The sequence below is a fragment of the Ambystoma mexicanum genome, chromosome 1p (assembly GCF_040938575.1).
Source record: "Ambystoma mexicanum isolate Mex_15411 chromosome 1p, UKY_AmexF1_1, whole genome shotgun sequence".
Taxonomy (NCBI): domain Eukaryota; kingdom Metazoa; phylum Chordata; class Amphibia; order Caudata; family Ambystomatidae; genus Ambystoma; species Ambystoma mexicanum.
In genome coordinates this window covers 563,815,641-563,841,008 of record NC_090921.1, presented here as the reverse complement: position 1 = coordinate 563,841,008, position 25,368 = coordinate 563,815,641, and the positions used below count along the sequence as shown (strand labels likewise).

Here is a 25,368-nt window from a genome sequence, read left to right as displayed (position 1 = left end):
GTATGCAGAGTATACACAATAGGGCCAAAACACAGTAGAGCAAACAAACACTGACCAGAGCTTTGTATTAAAAAAGTATATAATTATTTATTTAAAAACACACTTTATGGCATATACTAGCACTCTCAATCAAAAGCAAGTTAAAACACAGTCATGAAAAGTATACACACCTCCCTCAATAGTTATCAGACAAGTCAGGGTAAAAACACTACTAGTGTGCGCTTAACCAAGATGGCACTCTGATAATGCAGTTAAAGGGAGAGAAAAAGACAGAGCATAGAGATAAAACAGTTCCCAACACTTTTAAGAGTTCAGAGCAAGGAGAGAAAGGCAGGTTATACTGTAGAGCCAAAGTTCATAGGCCAGGCCCACTTTAAATGGAGCAAAGTGAAATGTGCCCAGGATCACACGGTTTAAAGTGCACTGAAAGTCTTTGCAGAGTGTTCTAAAGAGGTTGGGGTGATTCAAAAGATATAGGGCCTCATTACCACCCAGGCGGTAAGTTACCGCCTGGGTCGTACCCTTACCACCATGGTGTAAACTAAGTTTACACCATGGTGGATGGCGGATTTACCGCCCCATTCCAAGCTGAGTGGGGCGGTAAATCCCCATTTCCAATTTTACGGTGGCGTAATTAGCACCATGGTCCCTTAGCGCCATGGATTTTAACGCCTGCAAAAAGCAGGCGTTAAAATCATCATGGCGCTAAGGGACCTTGTAATCAGGCGTTAAGGATCGGCGCCGTTTACGGCGCCGTTAACCCCTTAAGCCTGACTCGTAATGAGGCCCATAGTTAGAAGGCCTGGAGCCAACCCAGTTTAGAAGCCAAGGATTTAAGGGTCACCTTTAGCAAACTGTAGAAAGGGAGGCCAGGCAGGACACAGTACCTTAAAGAGAAAGGAAGCTCCAGCGGGGGCAGTTGTTCCTGGCAGTGGTTGAAGTTCGTGGTTCCGACCAGGGGATGAGAAGACCTCGTCGAGGAGGAAACGTGGAGTCGTTGCACTGCACAGGGATGGAACCAGCCGCGGAGTTCCCGATTAAAAGGTGCAGTCCTTTTATTCGCGGTCAAAAGTGGTGAGCTTGGCTATCCTGCTGCCGGGGTGCTTGGCACGGGCGATTCGACCAAGAGACGTCTTTGGGAGGCGAAAAGGGCTAACTGGTTGATCCCACCAGCTCAGGGGAAGAAGACTCGTCCAGCAGAAGATCTTCTCTTGTCGTTGGGAAAGTGGTGAGGTGGCTGCAGCAGGGCTTCACCGGTGGTGTCGTCATTGCAGGTGGCTCAGCTTCTTCCCTTTCGGATTCTTAGGCCTTGTGGCGACTTCTGAAGTTCCAGTCCCAAAGGCCATGCTTTTATGCAGAAAAACCCCCATTCATCAGCCTGGCTTTCAATCACACATGCCAAGTGGTGAGCCGGCCGGCTCACCACTGGGCCAATCAGAGTACAGTGTGACTTGGGTTGCTAAGGCAACGCAGTCCAGGGTGCCAATTCCCCCCTCCACCCTTCCTTTGGAATCCAGACAGAGTGGCACCATTTGGATGGCTTCTGTGGAGAAGCCCACCAAAATAGTGGAACAAAGGGCTCGACCTTGGTCAGAGTTACAGAGACGGACACAAAAGCCATTTTAGAATCGAGTTCTGGCAAAAAGACCCAACCGGTGATTTAATATTAAATAAATAAACCAGCGGTATCTTTAACATTGCACCAAAAAGTGGTGCGTTTAAAATAAATGGGAAAATCCCATAGAGAATATTCCGGTGGAATATTTCGCGTGGTAACCACTGCTACCAGCCAGAAACTCGACGAGGGGGGACAGGACAGTGCCCCCTCGAAAACAGACCCAGGGGCAATCGAATTACCCCTTACCAGTACTTCCACAATATGATGGTTTGTACTAGTTCTGTTCACAATTTTGGACTAGTAAAGCCAATGGTGACTTTACATGCCCTGGGAGACAGTAGTCAGTACAGGGTATGGAGTCTATGTTTGGGGGTCACTGTGACACCCCTGTGGTATTGCACTGAGGGTGCTGTGTACCACACGTACAGAAAAACAGATGATACCCTATGGAGTAAAAAGAACCACCATAGCCCATAAGCGCATAAAAAGTCAAAGACATACCTCAAATCATGTCCAAGAGTGGGAGTAAGAGTCTCACTCTTAGCAGGAGAAAAAAACAAACCCCAAAAATCCAGCAAAGCTGCTGGGGGACTCACTAGGTTTGGGAAATTAGCCTTATAAGAGAATTCTCCCTAACAGCTTGGTGAGTGAAAGAGTAAGTGACATACAGGTGAATGGATTGGTGACTCTAAAGAGTGAGTGGGCAAGTATTGGATGGATGGACTGGTGATTGGTAAGAGTTTGTGCAGGGTTCACAATATGAAGTTGAAAACTAGCAGGCAAACTGTCCTTTTACCTTTTTTTGAAGAACGCATCATAATGGTTCTTAAAATTATGTCCTTTACACAAGTAGTTGTGTCATTAGAGATCTTTATTAAGATCTTACAGCACAGCAACCCCCAGCACAAGCGACAGCCAACTCTTCTAACTCCAATTGCACTTTCATTCCCCAGGGCTCTAGCCTGAAATGTATAGCAATGCTTCATCCAAAGGTTCCATGGCCAGGCAAATTACATAAACAGAACAAGAGAACAAGACCCCCATATAACACATTTCCCTCCCCAAAAATGAATAACAGCATTTTAAAGCCCACACATGTCACACTACAATTGACTATTTACAACTTCTCCCATAAAATTTGCATAACACATCATGCAGCCTATGGTTCTCGTTAGAACTATGCAATTCTCTATATACAGAACTATGTACAATTTTCTCATGACATTTTACACGACACAGTAATAGTATAGATTATTGTATCCTCACCCACACCTAATGCGAGCCACCCTTGACAAATTCCACACTTGCCCTCCAAGCACCCTCATGGGCAATTTCCACCATCTTCCTTCTCAAGCACTTAGGGACCACCGCCGTATCCCACCTGTATAAAATACCACTCTTGACACTCAATTCTGATCTAACCTCCCAGAAACTATTTTCCTCATCATTGAGTGCTCTTTTTTCAAGCCACACCTCTCTGACAAAATCCATGACTTTCCTTAGCAATGTCTCTTCCATCACAGTTCTCTGCCACTCTTCCCGAGAAATAACACCATCATGTGTCACAAACACTGTCAATTATGACCTCTCTGGTTAAATCCCCAACATCATATTTAATATCCCCACCTAACCTTGATACACAATCAGCTAATATATTCTCCTTTCTGGGATTTATGACTATGACAAATGTATGTCCTTGCATCCTGGCCACCCAACTGGCAACTCTCCTTGACACTTTGTTTAAACCTTTCTGTTGAGAAATCACCTTCAATGGTTTGTGGTCAGTCATTAATATAAATTCCGCTACCCACACAAAGTTGCAGAATTTTTCAACTGCCCAATGGCATGCAAGGGCTTCTTTCTCCAAAACGGAATCATTTCTTTCTGCACCTGTCAACATCCTTGATGCATGCGTGATTATAGGTTTACACCGATCTTCACCAATCTGCGTCAATACGGCACCAATATCTGTATCACTCGCATCCACAGAGATCACACTCCTTCTGGTATTAAACATCGATAGGGTGCTCGCCAAATCAATTTCACCCTTTATCTGGATAAATTCCTTCTCACACTCTGCAATCCAGTAGAACGCTACACCTTTCTTTAATAGAGCTCTCATCCTCACAATTTTATCAGCAAAACATTGCACAAACCTTTGGTAAAATTTGATAAACCCAATGAAGGACCTCGACTCCCCTTTATCCTTCGGAGACGGCACCTTACTGATGACATTCACTATTTCTGATATGGGATTTATTCCATCAATCGAAATCTCATGCACCAAATACTCAACCGACTCTTTTACAAATGCACATTTATTATTTGACCTTAATGTAATATCTCTTTATAATATCTCTAGCACCTTATCTCCTTTTGTTTCTCTCATGTCTCTCCACAAACCAAGATATCATCCTGAAAGCAGTGTACGTCTGGCACATCCTTCAGTAATACGACCATCATCTTCTGAAAGACCGACTAAGCAGAAACCAACCCAAAAGGCATCCTGTGGAACTGAAATATTCCTTCATGGGCAATAAAAGCAGTCAATTTCCGTGATTGCTCATCTAACTCAATCTGGTGGTATGTCGAAGCCATATCAATGTTTAAGAAAAATGTAGTCTTTCCAATCATAGTCAACGTCTCTTGTCACATTGGGAAGTGTGCGCCTTTCTGCAACTGCACATTTATTGAACTCTCTCAAATCAACACACAACTTCAACTCCCCCGTTGGCTTCCTTACAACTACCAACAGGGATACTCACTTCCCACTCCCAGCTGTTTCTATCACACCAGATTCTCTCAATTTCCTCAATTCCATTTTAACTCATCACCAATGGCACTGGATGCAATTTTGCTGAAACTGGCACAATTCTCTCCTTTAGAACAATCATGTGCTTCATACCTTTTACACATCCTATGTTCTATGAAAACACCTTGGGAAACATATCTACAATACCAACATTGATCCCCACATGCATTACTTACTCATTCGCATTCGGATCTCCAGACCTTTTTGCTCGCTCCAGCCCAACAATGATTCCCCTCTCTTGGTAACATACACTTTTCCATGTGTTACCCTCATTTAAAGTTTTTAATTAACTACAAAATAACCTATACTGTCTATCTTGCCGAAGTTGTATCCTTCTGGCCTTTTATCGGAGGCAAGCAGGTCACCTATCTGCCCTCCCACCTGTTTTTCATACATTTCCCGGGACATCAGGGACATCTTTGTTCTAAAGTCTGCCATCAGCTGGACACCCCTACCGTTTACAGTAATTTCCGCAAACGGGCTGTCACACTCATCCTCTTCCTCACATTTGACCATATTCACGGTAACCCCCTCTACTTGCTCACCTTCATCACCTGAAGACTGTTGGGTGTCTTCGCTGACATACAATACTTTGCGGCCAGAGCCAAACATATTTGTTTTACAACAACTGGCATAGTGTCCCCATCTTTTGCATTTGACAAAAGTATTTTTTCTCCCTGGGCACATTGGCAAAGTGACTGGCACTGGCACATCCAAAACCTAATCTCTTATCACTTTTTTGTGGTTTTGGTTTCTCTCCTTTTCCATCTGGAGGATCTTGAAGTCCCTGCCCACCACCGTTTATTTTATTTTTCTTCCCTTTCCCATCATCTCCTACCCTTAATATTTCTGTAATAGCATTTTTACTTTCCTTTTTTGACAGTTTAGCTACACAAGCCATTGAATGCTCTACTCGTTTGGCGATCTCTATAAATTCATCTAAGCTTGGGTCGTCTTTGAGCCACAACTGTTCCCTTATTTTGTCATTCCAACAATGAATCATGAACTGATCTCTTATGTACGTGTCCAGTTTTTCACCAAATTTACACATTTTCAAGGCAGTGAGGTGTTCAACTGTTTCACCCTCTTCTTGCACCCGAACACCAAAGTTATATCTTTCTAAAATAGTAATAGTCTTCAGGTTGAAATGTAAATCCAGTTTGTGCAAAGCCAAGGAAATGATGTCCTTTACACAAGTAGTTGTGTCATTGGAGATCATTATTAAGATTTTACAGCACAGCAACCTCCAGCAAAAGTGACAGCCAACTCTTCTAACTCAAACTGCACTTTCATTCCCAAAGGCTCTAGCCTGGAATGTATAACAAGGCTCAATCGAAAGCTTCCATGGCCAGGAACATTATATAAACGGAACAATACCCAATAACAGTTCTGTTCTAGATATGAGTTTTAAATGGGCTTGTAAGCAAACTCAATCACTGTGATCTCAACTTGAATTGAAGAGATGCTAAGATACATGTGCACCCCTACAGCTGCTTGAGAAAGTAAATGATACTTCGAGCCTCACAGCCTGTCCAGTGAAGGGATTGACCAGGGTCACCTCAAGCAACAGGAGTCAGGAGTTGTGGAGTCGCTGCACTCAAAGGGAAGACAGACATCAAATGGGGACGCCTAAATTGATCCCAAACACTCCAGCCACTCCTCTGCCAGACTTGGATACAAAGCAGCGGACCTTTAAGGATGCCAGCAGATCTAGTACTCATGGTCTCTATACACTGATATGGCCAGGCATAGATAAGGGACAGAAACAGGATTAAACAATACATTAAAGTTGTTATAATTCGAAAATCTCTATCATTTCATCTCCCTCATTATAAAAGGTGTAATTGCTTACAAGATAATTGAACACAGTGCTGGTATGAGATGCAAATTCTACTTTGCATAACGAAAATATGGAGGTTTGATGCCATGTTAAGTGCTACACTGGACCCTCCAAACAAAACGCTCACTGGAAAGCTACAACTACTGCAGAACCCGGTGCCCAAAATAAGGTTGAACCTCTGGAAATAAAACCAGCCTTAAAAGCACTTCACTGACTACTGGAGGACTTAGGAATCTTATTCAAATCATCCATACTGTGAAGCTCCGATCATGTTACGTTCAGAAACACTAGTGCCGTTTGGCCCACTGTTCTTCCTATGACCAGTCCATTTGTTTCTGCCCATCCCCAGTCTCTGTCTAGGCGACAGCTAGTATCATTCAGGGTAGTGCCAGCTTCTTTTAAATGGACGGGGGCCAGGGGACAGAGGGGGAGCTAAATAATTTCTCAACCTGAAAGTTTCCCAGGATAACCCATCTGGGAAGTGTGGGGGAATAAAAGTGCATCTATCTGGATTTGTCTGTTGTAGGTGAACTAACCAGGCTAGTCATTCTGCATGCCATTTATCACACCAGGTAGAATGCCCGCTTGTCACCTTGTGCTCAGGACTGAGACTCAGACACAAAATTTAGTTTAAGAATTTCTAGTACCATTTCTGTGCAGACTAAAACAGAATGTGCCAAGATGGTTTCAAAACTCAATACCTGAAGTGTCAGGATGCATTCTTGAAAGGGGGGTTCGGGTGGGGGAGAGATTTGGGGGGGGGGGGGGGTTTGGGGGGGAGGTGGATGTCAATCTTAAAAAAACTATCAATCCCACCAATTTCCAGAAAACAACTCAAACAATCCGGTCCAGGTAATGGATGCAAAGCAAAGTACTCCAGTCCTAACCAAAACAAAAGATAAAAGGTACAAATCAAGAGTCCCTTTTCAAGGGCAATCATATCACTCCTCCGACCTTTGGTTCTGGGCATAGATTTTCTCCAGCTGTGCATCCAAGCCTCTCAGGCAGCCAGATGAGTTTGGGGTCCTTCTGCTTGCTGCTCCCTAAGGGGTTTCACTGGAACACACTCCTTGTGGGCTGACAAGGACTTCCTGCCAGGCTTGGCACCAGGTTGGCACTTGCTGGAGGTTCTGATCTGCCCTGATAGGCTTCAAAAAGAGAAGTGTAGCCTTACTCTCACCTTTCACTTCCTGCCCATCTTGGTGTTCTCCCTGGAACCTTTTCCTGTCATGACTATTCCTGGGGCGTACCTTCCTGTCCTCCAGCATAGTCATGTTGTGGCATTCCTCCACTTTGCTCTTCCCAGGACCAAAATGGTCCTTTGGAAACTCCCTATCTGAGGGGGTGGTCCCTCCTCTCTCTGAGCTAAGGTAGTTTGCATCTATTCTGCTCTATAGTTCTTCAATCCCTTTTGTCTGCTGGTTTGTCAATCCTTCCTCTTACACACTACACTCCCTCCTCTGAGCCTCTAAGTATTCTACCCTTTCCTCTCCACACCGGACCTGGCCTCCTAGTTCCAGACTGTCCTTTTTGCACCAGATCTTAGTTATCTCTTACTCTTCTCTCCAAAATGATTGCTACCAACCACTTTCTATAACAAGCTACCACCAGGGGGCGCAGAAGCTCGGACGCCTGAACCGACGCCTCCCTGAAATCAGGTCGATTCAAACCTTCTAAATCAGCATTTATTACAATTTCTTTTGTTTTCACTATATGCTTCTACGATCTTGCCTCCTGGGCACCTCCGGACTGAGCTTCACCGAGACTTGGACCCTCCATCCTGAGATGCGGCTCCCCCTCCGCTTTCGGGCCTGCCTGCTCGCATCTCAGGACCGGCGCGTGTGGCCTCTGCTGACTGCTCCGTAGCTCCTCCAGTGTGCAACTTGCTACCTTCCATCCGGGGTCTGATTTGCTCCTGCAGTCATCATTCTGCTGACTGCTCCGTAGCTCCTCCAGTGAGCAACCCGCTGCTGCCTTCCATCTGGGGTCTGACCCGCTCCTGCAGTGACTGCTCTGCTCGTGAGCTGTGGCCTTTGCTTCCCTACCGGCTCTGCTCTGCACGCCCTGAGGCCTCTCCTCTGTGCCCGCCCTATTGCTCCTGTGTGGGCGGGCACCTCTCTCTGCCTACCCGCATCCTAAGTACTCGCCTATTCAGCCTGCCTGTTCTCATCCCAGGACCAGTGCATGTGGCCTCTGCCGACTGCTCCATAGCTCCTCCAGTGAGCATCTTGCTGCTGCCTTCCATCCGGGGTCTGCCTCGCTCCTGCAGTGACCCCTCTGCCCACCATGAGTCGTGGCCTCCGCTTCCCTACCGGCTCTTCTCTGCACAACCTGAGGCCTCTCCTCCGTACCTGCCCTTTCCACTTTGAGCTTGTCGGCAGTGGTGTGGCATTCCTGATCTATCCTGTGTGGGCGGGTGCTACGGCGTTTCCTCCTGCTGGTCAGAGGGTCCTTGGGCCCCGTTCTTACCTGCTCCTGCCCCCTCCATCTGCTAGCCTGGACCCTGCGGGCATGCGCCTCTCTCAGCCTACTGCTGCCATCAGCCTGCTACTGCGCTTCCACCTGCTGTTCTGCGGGTCCTCTGTGCTCCATTCCCTTCAGCTGCTGCCCCCTCCATCGGCTGGCCTGGACCTTGTGGGCAGGCACCTCTCTTAACCTACCACTGCCTGCGGAGTCCTGCAGCTACCCCTGCCAAGTAGTCTTGTCAGAGCTTGAAGGACCTCTGCCTGTATTCTTCTGCCTGACGTGACAGCTTCTGACTGGCCCTGATCCTTACTCTTCCTCGAAGGTCTCCTGCGCCTCCTCCATTTTCTCAGAACTACTGCATCTGCTCCTGGCTTTGTCTCTGTTGACGTGGCTTGGAGCGCCACTGCCTGTCTTCCTCTGCCGTGGTGTTGGCTCCTGACTGGGCTCTGGCCGCTGCTCTCCGGCGGGGGGACTCCAGTGCCTCCTCCTCCTCAATGGTGCAACGTTGACTGCTCTTGGCCCTATTTCTATCACCGGAGCCAAAAAGACTGCCGCCTGTTCTCTCTACCTTCTGTGTCAACTCCTGACTGGGCCCTGACCCCGGCCCCTAGCCCTCGTTCTTGGCTACTCATAGTGCTGCATTGTTCCATTTCCTGATGTTAATCCTATCGAGTGTGTATTACCTATGGTTGCCTTGCTGCCACCTTCTTCCCCTAATCGAACTACCACTCCCTACCACCCATTTACCCTTTGTAGCTCTCCTCCTGACAGCCACCACCTTAGTCTCTGCCCCGCATTTCCCACACCTCACCCAGGCTCCAAAACCACAACCTGGTATACTTCGTAACTAGTTGCCTGCTACCACCTGTCCCAATATTACCCTTAGCAATCCACCCGCTACCTTCCCCTTTACTACCTTGCTCTCCCTGCCTGCTGACTACCTAATCTAGCTACCACTACCTACTACCCATCTTACTCTTTATAGTTCTCCTCCTGACAGCCACCTCCCACCACGTTAGTCTCTGCCCTGCACTCTCCTCCTCTGTCTTTACTCTCTGTCCTATCTCTTTTCTCTACCTCTATCACTCGTCTCTGCACTCTCCTCCTCCCTCTCTAATCTCTTTCCTTCCCCAATCTCTTCCGTTCCCTGCCATGCACATTGCTAGATTTCTCCTTTCTCACCTACCCTACTCCACCCCCTCCTCCTTCCCACTCCTCTACGTCCCTTCTCCCTCTCCTCCTCATTCCTTCCCTTATCCTCATGTCCATTCCCTTGCTCAACCCGCTTCCCCGTCGTCCTCCTTCCTTTTCTTCCCCTACTTGTCGTCTTAATCTCATCTACCCTCCAATCTAACCTTCCAGCCTAATCAACATTGCTCTTTGGAATGCCAGATCCCTTTGCAATAAAGCTGCTGCTGTTTTAGACATGTTCTTTCACCTCAACCTCTACTTCCTCTGTCTAACTGAAACTTGGATCCCTCGTCACAATACTACTGTTCCTGCCTCTCTCCACCTCTTCCACCCCCTTTTCTCATGTTTCTCGTCCCTTTGGTCATGGCGGAGGTATTGGTCTTCTCTTCCATCCTAAATACCTCTCATCTACCTCCGGTTTGTCCCTTCCTACCTTCTCTTCCTTTGAATACCTGTATAAATCCTTATCATTCCCTCATGCCATTTCCTTCCTAATTATCTATAGACCTCCTGGGCCCCTCTCTTTCTTTTTACGATGACCTTGACCACCTCCTCTCTCTCTCTCTCTCATCTCCCCCCTCCCGCTCTCCCCTCACTGTTCTTGGCGATTTCAACCTTCACCTTCCCACTCTGCCTCATTCATCTCCTCTCAATTCTCGACTCTCAATTCTCGACTCTTACCGTCTCTCTCCTCTCCCCTCTTCTCTTACTCACTCTTCTGGCTCCACACTTGATCTCATCTTTAATTCTACTTACTCCTCCTCCCCTCTTTCCTCTCTTCCCTATCTGTCCAATCATACTCTCCTTCTCCCTTATTCCGCATTGCATGTCTGAATTTTCTCCTATCACTCCCTCAGGCATTTCTTTCCTCCTAACTAAATCCCATCCTACTGCCGCCCCTTCTGATCCCATCCCTACCATTCTTATTCCCAAGGTTTAACCCCTACTTATCCCCTATCTAACCTCCATCTTCAATACTTGCCTCTCTACCCTACTGACATCAAGCATGCCACTATTATCCCCATCCTTAAGAAGCCTTCTGCTAATCCCCTTCTTGAGTCTAACTTTCGCCCAATCCCACTTTTACCTGTTTTCTCTAACCTACTCTAACGCCTTGCCTATTCTCAACTTTCGACCTGTATCTCTAACCTCTCTCTACTTCCCCCTTCTCAATCTGGCTTCTGCCACAAACACTCCACTGAATCTGCTTTTACCCAGGTCCTTAACTCTCTCCTTACCGCTTGCTACGCTAAGCAATCCTCATCCTCCTCGACCTCGCCGCTGCTTTTGATACTGTCGATCAGCCCTAACTTCTCAATACTCTTTCCTCCTTTGGCTTCAAAGGCTTAGTCCAACTGGCTCTCCTCTTACCTCTCCAACCGCTCATTCGCCGTCTCTTGGGGTGGTCAAACCTCCTCCACCTTCCCTCTGAACTACGACGTTCCCCAAGGCTCAGTCCTCAGACCCTTCTTATTCTCCCTCTATACTTCACTTCTCGCTCCTCTGATCTCTTTTGAAATTTCTCACCATTTCTACGCTGATGACACTTAGCTGTTCCTTTCCTTCTCTTCCTTTACCCCCAACTTACATCTAAAACTCTCCTCCTGTCTTACTGCCATTCAAAAATGAATGTCATCTCATTATCTCTCTCTTAATACTGACAAGACTGAGGTCCTATTCTTCCCCTCCAACACACTTCCTCCTCCCTCTCCCCCTCCTATTCATTTTCCCCCTACTGATCTTCCTATTTCCACTCATGCCCGGAATCTATGAATCTACTTTGACTCTTCCCTTTCGTTTACTTACCATATTTCCCTTACTACTCACTCATGTCGCTTTCACCTCTTTAATATCCGTAAAGTCTGTCTCCTCTCTTTTCCGGTCTTCCCCCCTCCCATCTCACCCCCCTTAAATCCCTCTACCACTCCACCATTCGTACCCTCTGTCTTCTCTCACCCCATGATTCCATCTCCAACTCACTTTCCAACCTAGGCTGGCTTAGTTGGTCCTTTGCCTCGTCTTTAAATCTCTTCATGACTTTTCCCCTCCTTACCTCTCCTCTCTTCTATCAATCTATGCCCCCTCTTGCTCCCTGCGCTCTGATCTCTTTTTACTCTCTGTTCCCCCACCTACTTGTGCCTCTTCTCGTTTCCGCTCCTTTCAGCTCCTTGCCCCCCCTACATTGGAATTCCCTTCCTTTCACTATCCGCTCCATGTCCACCTATTCCTCCTTCCGTTGCTCCTTAAAATCAGTCCTACACCCCCCTCCCTGAACCCTTTTCCATTCCTCCTCTTTCTCCTCCCGATACCAGCTTCCCGGTCTTTTATCTTTCCCTGTCGTCCCTATGATCTCCACCCTTTGGATGAGGGGGCCGGCAGGCAAACGCCGGCCCCCTCATCCAAAGGATCATCTTCACAAGAAGCTTTTCCTGTCTGGAGCCTGTCCGGAGGCACCTGAGGCCGGGGCCAAGGCCTCTGCCCATTTTCTGGCAAGCATGCCCTGACCCTGCAGCTTGCCCACACCTCCCAAGAAGGAACAAGTTACTTACCTGTAACTGTTGTTCTCCAGCATGGGTCTGGCATGGATTCACATGCTCATGAATATTCCCCGTCGTCAGGCCGGGAATCCTCGGTAAATCAGTATCAGTTTCGTTTCTGATATGTCTTTCTCAGTAGTAACCAATCACTGGTCTCTGGGTCATTCTGCCCCCCAGCCAATGACTGCCCTCTCCCTAAGCCCGCCTCTGGCAGCCATCTTCAGATTTGGAAGCACGCAAAGTGGCAGTATGAACAAGTGAAGAGCCGCAGAGGTGTAGGAGGGAGGGTTCGCATGTGAATCCATGCCAGACCCATGCTGGAGAACAACAGTTACAGGTAACTTGTTCCTTCTCCAGTATGGGGTCTGGCATGGATTTACATGCTCATGAATATAATACATAGCAGTACACACATGCACAACCAACGGGAGGTGGCAAAGGCTCAACATTAAGCATTACATCAAAAACTGAACATTAAGCAATTCTTACCTCCCCACCAGGCTCACCTTAGGCGAACAGGTTGCGCAGCACCGCTTGGCCGACCCTGGACTCCTCCCTGGAATCCCGGTCGACGCAGTAGAATCTCGTGAAGGTGTGCGTCGACCTCCACGTAGCAGTCCTGCAGATGTCCAGCAGGGGCACACCAGACAAGAACGCTGTGGTAGCAGCGATAGCTCTGGTCGCATGGGCTCTCGGATGGCCAGGCAACGGTCGGTTTGTCAACCAATGACAGTGCATGATGCAGCCGGAGAGCCATCTGGAAATGGAAGCCTTCGAGAGAGCCTTCCCTTGGTTCACAGTTCCAAAGCTCACAAATAGCTGTGATGTCTTCCAAAAACTCTTCGTGCGGTCCACGTAGAACTTCAGCGCTCTAGCCACATCCAGCGAGTGCAAAGTCCTCTCGGCCGGTGACAAAGGCGACGGGAAGAAAACAGGTAACACCAAGGGCTTGTTGAGGTGGAAGTCCGACGGCACCTTGGGCATAAATGAGGGGTGCGTCCTCAGCACCACCCTCGTGTTGTGAAAAGTCAAGTATGGAGGCTTGCAGGATAGGGCCTGGATCTCTCCCACTCATCGTGCAGAGGTGATGGCCACAAGAAACACAGTCTTCCACGACAGGAACTTCAACGGTGCCGAATGCGGGGGCTCCAATGGCGCCCCCATGAGCCTGGTCAGCACTACGTTGAGCTCCCACGCCGGGGCAGGGGCCTTCACCGGCGGGAATGATCGGAACAGTCCCTTCATAAATTCCTTCACCAGGCGATGGGACCACAAGGACGCCCATGCTGTGGTTCTGGTGTATCGGGAGATCGCAGCCAGAAGCATCTTGATGGAGGCGTGAGCCAGTCCAGCCCTGGCCAGCGACAGTAGGTACGGCAGCACTTGAGGGGCCGTAATCCGTAGAGGGTTAATCTTCTGTGCACGGCACCAGACAGAGAACCTCTTCCACTTATGTCCGTAGCACTTGAGAGTTGAGGACGCCCTGGCCTTTGCAAGGACCTCTCTGCAGTCAGCCGGGATATCGTACCCTCCAAACTCTAGTGCTGCAGGAGCCAGGAGCCAGGCCTGCAAGTTCAGCGACTCCGGGTCGTAATAAAGTATGGCGCCTCCTTCTCTGTAGAGAAGATCCGCGTCTGTCGGCAGCTTGACTGGTGGGGACGCTGACAAGTCCAGAAGATCCGGGAACCAGATCTGCCTTGGACACGCTGGTGCGACGAGGATCATTCTGCACCGGGACCTCTTGAGCTGGTTGACGAATCGGAGCAGCAACGGCAACGGAGGGAACGCATATAGGAACAGGCCGTCCCAGGGGAACGAGAAGGCCTCGCCCATGCTCCTCGGCTGGGGAAACCTGCTGGCGAACCTCTGGCACTTGGAGTCTGTCGCGAACAGGTCGATCTGCGGCTTTCCCCATCATCGGAAGAGTCAATCTACTTGATCCTGAAGTAGTTCCCACTCGTGGCACGAGCGCAGCTCCCTGCTGAGTGAGTCGGCGATGGTGTTATTTATCCCTGCCAGATGAAAGGGCACTAGAAACATCCCTTGGGCAACGGCCCAATGCCACAGATCCTGGGCTTCCTTGGAGAGGGCTGGGGATCTGGTTCCTCCCTGCTTCCGGATGTAAAACATTGTGGTGGTGTTGTCAGTGAAGATTCTCACCACCTTGCCCTTGAGGGACGGGAGAAAGGACCCGAGGGCCCAGAACACTGCACGGAGCTCCAGGATGTTGATGTGGAGCGGTTTCTCCTCTGGGAGCCAAAGGCCTCTCGCGTGAAGTTCTCCGGTGTGCGCTCCCCACCCTTCCAGGGAGGCATCTGTCGTCACCGTTATCTGGTGGGATGGGGTCTGAAAGTCTGTGCCCGCCGTCAGATGAGTGCAGGTGCCCCACCACCGGATCGCTCGTCGGAAGGTCCCATTGAGCGGGATCCTGTCCTCGAAGCTGCCCGTCGCTTGGATCCAGCGGGCGTTGAGGAACTCTTGCAGAGGGCCCATCCGAAGCCTGCACAGGCGCAACAGATAAATGCAAGAGGACATCATCCCGAGGAGGGACTTGATGGACCTCACTCTGGCCACGTCTGTGGCCAGCAGGCACTGCACCTTGGCCAGGATGGCCTTCATCCTTTCCTCCGACGGCGAGGCCAGACGCGCCACTGTGTCGATCTTGGCTCCCAGAAAAAGTGCGACTTGCGACGGGACCAAGTGGGATTTGGGAAAGTTGATGGAAAATCCGAGGTCTGTGAGCAGCTGGACAGTCTTCGCTGTGTGATCTACGGCGAGCTCCCTTTTCCTTGCTCGGATGAGCCAGTCGTCCAGGTAGGGGTAGACGTGGATCCCCTGCAGGTGCAGCCGCGCCACCATCGGTGCGAGGCACTTGGTGAACACCCTGGGTGCCGACTTCAATCCGAACGGGAGGGACTTGAACTCGTAGTGCCGTCCTTGAACCACGAACCTGAGGAACTTTCGGTGTCCTTTTAGAATGGGGATGTGGAAGTACGCATCCTCCAAATCCAACAACGACAGGAAATTGCCCTCCTCCAGCTGTCCCAGCACGTGCTGGAGGGTGACCATCCGGAACTACCGTGCCTTGACGTACTTGTTCAGTCGTCGCAGGTCCAGGATGGGGCGCCATCCTCCCGTCTTCTTTTTCACGAGGAAGTACCTTCAGTATTCCCCGGAGCCCCGGAGCCACTTCGGGACGAGCTCGATGGTACCTTTTTTGAGCCTCGCCCTTACCTCCAAAAGCAGTTGAGGGACGTGATTTTCTTTCCTGGCCACGGGTGGAACGCGGGGGCACTTTTTTTGAAATTTGAGGGCGTGCCCCTTGGCCAGGGCGTCCAGCACCCAACGGTCGGTGGATATGGACTCCCACACGCTGATGAACTTCGCCAGCTGGCCTCCCACCGGGGTGCTTCGGTGGGGGCACGACACCGCTGTCGGTTCAATCTTGCTTGGGGAACGCCTTGCCGCCTTGGCCTCCCTGGCGACGACGGCAGGGTCCACCCGACTTGCCTCGTCCTCTATAGGCTTCCTGCGATGAGGAGCGGGCCTCTTGGTGGTACTTAGAGGAGCCACCGCTGAATCCTCTGGAGGCATCTTGCTTGCCTCCGGTGCTCTGAAAGGACGGCCTTCATTGCCGGAGAACGCCTAGAGCCTTAGCTGTCTCCGTGTCCACCTTGATGGCTTGGAGGGACTCATCCACTGTTTTCCCAAACAGATTGTTCCCGTCGAACCGCATGTCCAAACCTTGGCTTGTACGTCCTGGCGGAAATCCGTCGCCTTGAGCCACCCTCGTCGTCTAAGGCAAACGCTGTTGCCTAGCTGGCGGAAAACGGTGTCGGCAATGTCCGTTGCCACCGTAATGGCATGATCCGATGCCACTTTGCCTTCTTGCAAGATCCCCAGGGCCTCGGCCCTCTTGTCATCCGGTAGGAAGCCCAACAGGGGGGGCGATCTTGTACCATAACTCCCTGTCGTAGCGGGCCACGATTGCAAGGGCGTTGGCCTCCTTAATCATTGTTGCCGCCGATGAGATAACTCGTCGTCCCATTGCGTCCAGCTTCTTTCGTTCGCAGTCTGGCGGGGAAGTTGATGTTGAGGCCGATGGCCCCCCCGCTTTCTTCTTGGCCGCCGCTGAGACGACCGAGTAAGGGGTCCGTTGTGCCCTAAGGCTTTGTGGCCGCATCAGGGACCCGGTACTTTTTCTCGTACCGATCCCTCTTGGCAGGCGTCGTAGACGGGTTCTTGAGAAGGGTGAGACCCTTGTCCCAGATGTCATCCAGCAGAGGCACGGCAACGACTGTCTTCCTCTTGGCCTCGCGCCGTTGGTAAAGGAAACCTTCCTTCTTCTCTTCGGGGCAGAGCTGAAAAAGCTCGGATGCCCTGGCGATCATTGCAGGGAAAGATCCGATCTCGTCGGGCGGGGAGGCCCAGGCTGGGGGCGATGGGAGCTCTGTGTCGTCGTCGGTACACGTCATGGCCGTGTCCGTTCCCGTGTCATCCCCAGGGACGGGGGACGTGGGTAAAGGCTGAGCAGGCCGCGAGGGCTGAAAAGGCGGGGCTGGATGGATCCATCTTCTCTTGTTCGGGCCGGGTTCTGGCTCTGGCTCCTCCGTCGAGCCTGGTTCCGGATCCTCCGTCGGTGGTAGGGGCAATCTCGTCCTCATCTCCGAACATAAGGATTGTATCGCCAATAAAATGGTCGCCGAGTTATCCTGCGGCTCCGGAAGCGTCGGGAGCGACGGGTGACTAGGACCCTCGCCGGTGCCGCCGTCACTCTCGTCGTCACCTTCGTCGGGATCCCTCCCGTGGGGACGGGCCTCTTCGATGCCCTCGTCGATGCCCTCTAAGACTTCTACCAGCTCCTCCTCGGATGCTGTGTCTGTGTCCACAATGGCCACCGCCCCCCCTCTTTTTCCGCTGGGGTCTTCACGGGGGTCTTTTCGATGGGTCTGAAAGAGGCTTCCCTCCACGGAGGCAGGGAAACTCTGGGCCCAGAGGTCGCCTCCACTAGTGTCGCCTTCACAGGCTGTGCCAGGGCTGCCGCAACTTCCTCGATAGAGGCCTTGGCCGGGTGAATCAAGGCCTTTACCACCTTGTGTGGGCCTGTGGCCTTCACTTTGGGGGGGGTGGAGGGTCACTGCCTCGCTCCCCCTCGGCCGGATCCTTCGAGCTTGACCGGGGCCTCTCCAGAAGCTTCGCCGGGTTCTCGGCCTTCCTCTTCCCTGAGCCAGAGCGTTGGCTCGTGGTTGATGGGGCTGGAGAGGGTGCGCCCTGCCTGGCAGCCGAGGAGCCCGACCGTTCGGCACTCCTGGTGCCCACGGACTCGCGGTGCTTTGCCTTCTGTTGGGCCCCCGTCGCCGGGGCGCCCTCACAGGACTTCGAAGACCGCTCGGTCTTCTTCTCACCTGACGGGCTCTTTCCTTCCAGCCAGTTAGAGAGACGAAGGTGTCGGTCCCTGATGGTCCGTTCCGACATGTTCCTGCAAAACGCACAGACCTTCTCCACGTGCGTTTTGTCCTCATGAAGGCAGTAGAGATATTTCGAGTGTTCGTCCACCTTGAACACATTCTGCAGCTGGCATCCAGGGCAAACCCTGAACAGCTTTCCGGGCGTCGAGCTTCCTTTCTCCTGGGCCATGTCGGGTAGGCCGCAGAAAACTTCTGGAATCCTCCAAGAAGCGTAACTTGACGAAATCTTCACCCTTGAGGGGCGTAGAAAAATCCGACACAGATCCCCGTTAATCGGATGTAGTGAAGGTGGAGCTTGAGGCTCTATTTGACCGAAAAATGAGAAATTCTCTTTCAAAAAGCGCAAAAACGCAGCAAAAGCTCGAGAGCTAAACACGAGGACTCCCAACACTTGAGCGTGTGGTAAAAATCTGAAGATGGCTGCCAGAGGCGGGACTTAGGGAGAGGGCAGTCATTGGCTGGGGGCAGTATGACCCAGAGACCAGTGATTGGTTACTACTGAGAAAGACAGATCAGAAACAAAACTGATACTGTTTTTTTCTTTACCGAGGATTCCCGGCCTGACGACAGGGAATATTCATGAGCATGTGAATCCATGCCAGACCCCATGCTGGAGAACCTAACCTTTCCACCTAATCCCTTCATGCGGTACACCTCGTGGGTGCCTCTGCTTTTCACCGACTTTGGACAATTGCTTGCTATCAACTGGTCTATTGTTGATATATAATAACTCACTATACTATTTAGCGCATTTACCAGTATTGCTCATCTCCTTGTACTGCATCCTCTTGTGCAGCCAACTGCTACCTATTATGCCCTGCCACCATTTAGCCTCTGCCTGCCCCACTTAGAAAATCGAATTTAGGCATTGTATGTTGTTGAATTGTGACCCACTTGTGACCTGCCTCTGAACTACCTAGCACTAGTCGCACAATCCCCCTGTTATTTCTGTCACATACCAGCGGCACACACCAGCTGCAGACACAGCCACTCTCCACTATCATGATGACCAAGAGTGCACCTCCCAATCATAGCATAGTTTCACTCTCTTGCACTCTCCCTGCCGCACTCCGCTCAGCCAGCCTAACAGTCATCCTTATAGCCCTCACTATAATGGCCTCTATGCCTCCCCACATATTCCCAGCACACCTCACCCAGTGCCGGGCACTAAATCCACATGCCGCAGCACCAGACTACAACATCACACAGTCTCGGCCACCTAGCCTAGCCACCAGACTCCGCAATCTCAGAAATCGATCACTTCCTAGGTATTTACTCTGCTCACCCGCACCCATCACGACTAGAAACACCAGATTAGGCACCCGCACTGCACCACTACCCCATACTAAGATGAGCATAGGCACTGCCCCTCTCCCCCCACCACCCCAACATGACTCTACACTACTTTGCACTAAGCCCCTCACTACTACACACCACAACAAGCACACTTCACCCCATACTAGTACAAACAAAAACATCAAAGGCACACAACACCCACCTCTTAAATGTGCACTACTGAACGTAGGATCCCTACCTGCACATGCCCTCGAGATAAATGATCTACTATCCACACTTAATCTGGACTTTCTTTGCATCACCGAATCCTGGCTCAATGATGCCTCCTGGCCAGCCATCGCACTAGCCCTACCCACAGGCTACACCATCCTTAGGCAAGATAGATGTGATAAGAATGGAAGGGGAGTCGCCCTTATCCACAAAGACTCACTGTCCATTAGAGTAGCAGACCATAGTACATGGGGTGGTAATGCTGATATCCTATCAGCCAAGTTTACGCTCTCCCCCAATAATCTAATCAACATCCACATCCTATACAGACCTCCCAGACTCCCAGCTGACTTCCAAGAGCACCTCTCCCATCGACTCAGCAACAACATTAAAAAGTCCTCCAAAATCCTTCTATTAGGAGACTTAAATTTAGGATTCAATGATCCTAAGGATAAATCCGCTTCAACCCTAGGTAAAGAACTCGCAGACTTAGGTTTCTCCCAAGGAATCCTCACCCCCACTCACTCCAAAGGCCGCACCCCTGACTGGGTCATGGATCACAACTGTGCATCCAACATTACCTCAAACACCGCCTTTCCATGGACGGACTACACATGCATCGAATTCCTCATCCCCACCAACCCTAAACCAAAGACTCTTGCCCACGCACCACCTGCCTCAATAAGAAGTTCAAAAAACCCAATGCAGACAACTTGCGTCCCCACCTTAAAAGCCCCTGCCTAGCACCACCTTTCTCTCAGGACCCAAATATACTATCAGCTATCTTCAATGATACTCTCACCAATGCCATAAACTCTACAGCCCCACTTGAAAGCAAGAAGGAAAAAAAATCATTTCACTGCAACTCTTGGTTCTCGAAAGAACTCCAAACCCTCCGAGCTCAAAAGCGTAAGTCACTTAAAAACTGGCAAATGGATCCGAGTGATCTAAATAAGAGCCTCTTCAAACAAATAGCCCTTCAATATAAAAAAGCCATTTTAGCAGCAAAATCCAACTCCTTCAATGATAGGATCTCAAAGGCCAACTCCCAAGCTAAAGAACTATTCGCAATCCTTAATGAATTAGTCACTCCTGCGGCTACCGTTGACGAGATAACTAAAGACAAAGCCTGGTGTGCCAGCATTCAGTCCGCCATGCTCAACAAAATAAAAATCCTCCAGAACAAAATCCAAACCCACAGCAAAGCCCTCCCAAACCAAAAAACCAACCGCCCTACACAAGACAAGCATAGTAATCTCAATCACGCTCAATTCTCCCTCAGCGACGTCACTGAACCTGATGTCCTTAAGCTCATCAAAAACCTCAAACCATCCCTCTGCAAAGCAGACATTTGCCCTCCCAAAATCATCAAGGAATGTGCCAATGACCTAGCACCCCTGATTACTGCCTTCATTAATGCATCTTTCCAAACAGGAACTGTCCCAAACAATCTCAAGGAAGCCTGGGTGCGGCCACTTCTAAACGAGGCAACACTTGACCCAGCGCAACCCAACAACTACAGACCGATAACGACAGTCCCGTTCCTCCTAAAAATCCTGGACAAAGCAGCTCACATCCAGATCCAATCATACATAGAAGCTAACTCCATACTAGACAAAAGACAATCTGGCTTCTGTGTCGGGCATGGAACAGAATCCGCCTTATTGTACCTAAAAAATCAAATCTCACAGATCATGGACAAAGGCAAACCTGCCTTGCTCCTCCTCGATCTATCAGCTGCTTTTGACCTGGTAGATCACCAAACACTCACCACCCACCTCACCCATGCAGCCCATTTCTCTAATCAAGCAGCATCCTGGATCACTTCCTTCCTTGAAGGAAGAGCCATGAAGGTCTACTCCACCACAGCTAACGCAGATCCTACCACTATAAACTGCGGTGTCCCCCAAGGATCTTGTACAGCCCCCACCCTCTATAACCTCTTCACAAAACCCCTGTGCAGACGACACTCAAGTACTTTTACCCCTATCTGGACTCTTATCACCAAGACACCACGGCCCTTCACAACATCTCTGCCACTATCCAAGCTTGGATGGCAATCAATGGCCTCTGTCTTAACGGGGAGAAGACTGAAATTCTCATCCTGGGCCAGACAAACACATTATCGAAACAACAACTTCAACATAGACAACTCAACCATCTCCGTATCTTCCTCTGTCAAGACTCTAGCTGTTCACATTGATGCAAATCTATCGATGAATAAACAAGTCAGCGCCATAGCCTCTGCATCAGCGTTCAGAACGAAACTCATCAATGCCATTAAACCCTACTTATCCACCCCCAACCGCTTAGCCATAGCTAGAGCAACTATAGGAGCCAAACTCGATTATTGCAACGCCTTCCTAGCTGGCACCTCCTCCAAAAACATTCACAGACTGCAAACGACAAAAAACAATGCCCTCGGAGCCGCCATGAGCATCCCTAGAAGAGACCATATATCCCACGCCAGACGTGAAGCCCAGTGGCTCCAGGTCAAAGACCATATTGCTCTGAAAATCCTCACCATCACTCACAGATGCATCAACAAAACCGCTCCAGCATACCTATCTGAAGCAATATTAAGGACCACATCCACTCGCCCCACCAGGGCTCAGTACACCAACCAGCTACACATACCACGCATAAAGAGAGCCACAGCGGGAGGTTTAGGCTTCTCCTATATTGCACCGAAACTCTGGAACTCATTCCCTGCCACCCTTAGAGCTGAAACTTCCATCTCAGTCTTCCGCAACAACCTCAAGGCCACTCTCTTCAACTAGCAAGTGGAGGACTGCCTCCTCCACTTCTGCCATATATATTGTAATATAACACAAATGTAATATAACTATATTGCAACCTGTATATATATATTGCTAATGACCATGTAACTAAGTAACTAAGCTTTGTACTGTAACAAGTGCCACGATGTCCTTGGGCTGTTGTGCGCTATATAAATACGATTTAAACAAAAACAAACAAAACCCTCCCTACTACTCTCTTTACTCCCTTTTCCCTCTCCCATTTCTCCTTCCCCCAATTCTCCTTTTCTCTTCCTTCTCAAATGCAAATTGTTCCACATGCTGGTTTTCTGGTTTGATTCATGTATATTATTATTGCTTCTATGCTCTACGTTTGATGTTTTCTTGTTGTTAAACTGTAAAGCGCGTTGGATTAAAGCGCTATATAAACAATAAAACACAAATAACAAGACAGGATCTCTTCTGCTCAACACGACTCCTACTCTCCTCTTCCAATATCACAATCTACTTTCTTAAGACAGTTTCTCCTTCCTCTATACTCCACTGCTCCTGGGGTCTCCAACATTGCATTCTCCTGCACATGGTCTCCAGGACTTGGTTCATCCACGGTCTGTCGCTTTCTTCCTGCTAGCTCTCTAAAGGCCTGATAAGAACTGACTAGGCGGTTTGCCTTTTAATGGCAGATCTCCCCCCCCCCTCCCCCCGGTTGTGTTTGGGAACATTAGTTGCACCAGTGCTCTGCCTGGTTTAGTCATGTGGTTAGAGATTATAGCAAGGCCAGTTGCCAATCCTAGGAAGGGCTGCATGAGGTGACCCCCCCCGTCCATTTGGGGTAGGGGGGAGAGGGCCATCACAAAACATCAGACAGGCTCCCCAATGGATGGGGCAGTAGGGTTTGGGCACCCTGGCACACTAATGTGTCCATCTGCGCCAAGGGAAGTTGGGCAAACAAAAAGAACCTTTGAAAATGTTAGCATGCATTTTAGGGGGGCTGCAGGGCACCCTAAACCTCTGGGGAATTATGTAATAAAGGGGGGTGGCCCTTTCCCTCCTAACCCAAATGGAGGGGGGCATCTCATGCAGGCCTCCCTGGGGGTAGATGGGGGGCCCATCCCATGCAGCCCTCCCTGGGGTCAGATGACCATTCCTCATAGCAGATATCTGCCCCCAAGGAGGGCTGCATGAGATGGTCCCTACTCCATTTTGGGTGGGGGGGCAAGAGGGCCACCCGCCTTTCGATCACAACATTTGCCGGTGATTTAGGGTGCCCCTCAACCCTCCTCCCCAAAATGCAGCCTACCATTTTCTATTTTTTTCTTTGTTTACCCAACTTCCCTTGGCGCTGATGGGCACAATAGTGTGCCAATCTGCCCACAGGGTGCTCAAAACCTACTGCCCCATCCATTGGGGGCCTGTCTGACATTTTGTGGTGGCCCTCTCCCACCCCAAATGGGGCAGCGGCATCTCATGCAGCATTCCCTGGGGCTCCTATGAAGGGCTGCAGGAGGTGCCCCACCCTCGTTTTGGGGTGGGGTGTGGGTGAGAGAGCCACCTCAAAATGTCAGACAGGCCCCCCAATGGATGGGGCAGTAGGGTTTGAGCACCCTGGGGGCAGACTGGCACACTAATGTGCCCATCTGTGCTATGGTAAGTTGGGTAAACCAGAAAAACTATGAAAATCATGGGATGCATTTTAGGGGGGCTGAAGGGCACCCTAAACTACCGGGGACTTATGTAAAGGGGGTGGCCCTCTCCCCCACACCAAATGGAGGGGGGCATCTCATGCAGCCCTCCCTGGGTTCAGATGCCCCTTCCTAGGAGCAGATAACTGCCCCAGGGAGGGCTGCGTGACATGGCCCCCAGTCCATTTGGGGGAGGGGTGCCCCCCCTTTCCATGAAATAATTCCCTGGTGGTCTAGTGGGAGGGGCACTCCTCTGCCCCAAGGGGCCCTAACCTGCAGGCCCCATCCTTTGTGGGGCCTGCCCCACACTTTCCTGGTGTCCCTCTCCCCCCACAAATGGATGGGGGGGCCTTCATGTACTCCTGCCCTCAGTGAGGGCTACAAGGGGTGCCCCCCTTTCCACATGGGGTGGGAGAGGGACACCCCCCACCCACATCTCCATCTCCATTTGCTTGCGTTTATTTTTTTTAATTTCTTTTTTGTATCCTCTTCCCTGGGGGCAGATGATCACCCATCTGCCCCCAGGGGTCTCCATAGCTGTGGCCCCAAGCTTTGGGGCCTCGAGGGGAGGGGGTCGCTTACCTACTAAGCATCCCCTCCCCCCGCATCACAAACATAGCCTGGTGGTCTAGTGGCATTGCTGGCCACGGATCGAGCAATCTGCGCCCTATCCATGACCAGCAATGCTTTCTCAAAAGGTGTTGTTGGAAAGCAGAGAATCTCCCCTCTCCAACGACATCTCCCTCGATCTCCGGCTTAAAATACAGTCGGAGATCGAGGGAAAGGGGCGCTTAACTTCTCTCTTCACCGCGGCAGCCGAAATTGGCTGCCGCAGTGAAAATACTTTGTTTCACGTCGGCGTGCATTACCCACGCTGACGTGAAACGGAAGGTAATCCAACCCCCGGGCTGTGAGGGGGGACCTCCCCCTCACATAGCCCAGGGGTTGGATCACACAAAATATAGTGCCTAAAAGGACGAGCTATCGCGTCCTTGGCAACCTGGAGAGAATGCCAAGGACGAGATACCATGCCCTTGGCACTTAAGAGGTTAAGCTCACTAACCTATTGGTTCACATGACTGTAAACATTTGTTTGCCCTGTGAAAGTTATTTTTGGTACTCTGGCACACTGAGGACATTTATGAGATTTGAGCAACTGGTGAATTTAGATTAAAAAAGACAAGTAAAGAGCCATAACTGGAGGATTAACGAGGATTAACCAATAATTCATAAAACCTGTAAGTGTGGTGTAGCAAGAGTCTAGCATCCTAGAGAAAATTGGTGGTTACAATTGCAGGGGTCGAAATTAGGATTTCTTGACCAGGAGCAAAATTCAGCTCCTGTGTATCGGGCATCACCAATTAGGCAGGAGCTATGCCGGGGGAACCAGGAGCTAGTGTATAAAGCACAGCAAATGTAACATTTGCATAAAACACCCAATATTCTTGAAATTTTTCCTAAGTGTGTACATGATTCTCTTTTATACACA

The 25,368-nt window shown here is 50.2% G+C and overlaps 1 protein-coding gene across 1 annotated transcript in view; it reads right to left on the bottom strand.

Moving 5' to 3' along the window:
• SCAMP4 (secretory carrier membrane protein 4) overlaps positions 1–25,368 on the bottom strand; it is a 406,064-nt gene that overhangs the window by 93,917 nt on the left and 286,779 nt on the right. The window lies entirely within an intron of this gene.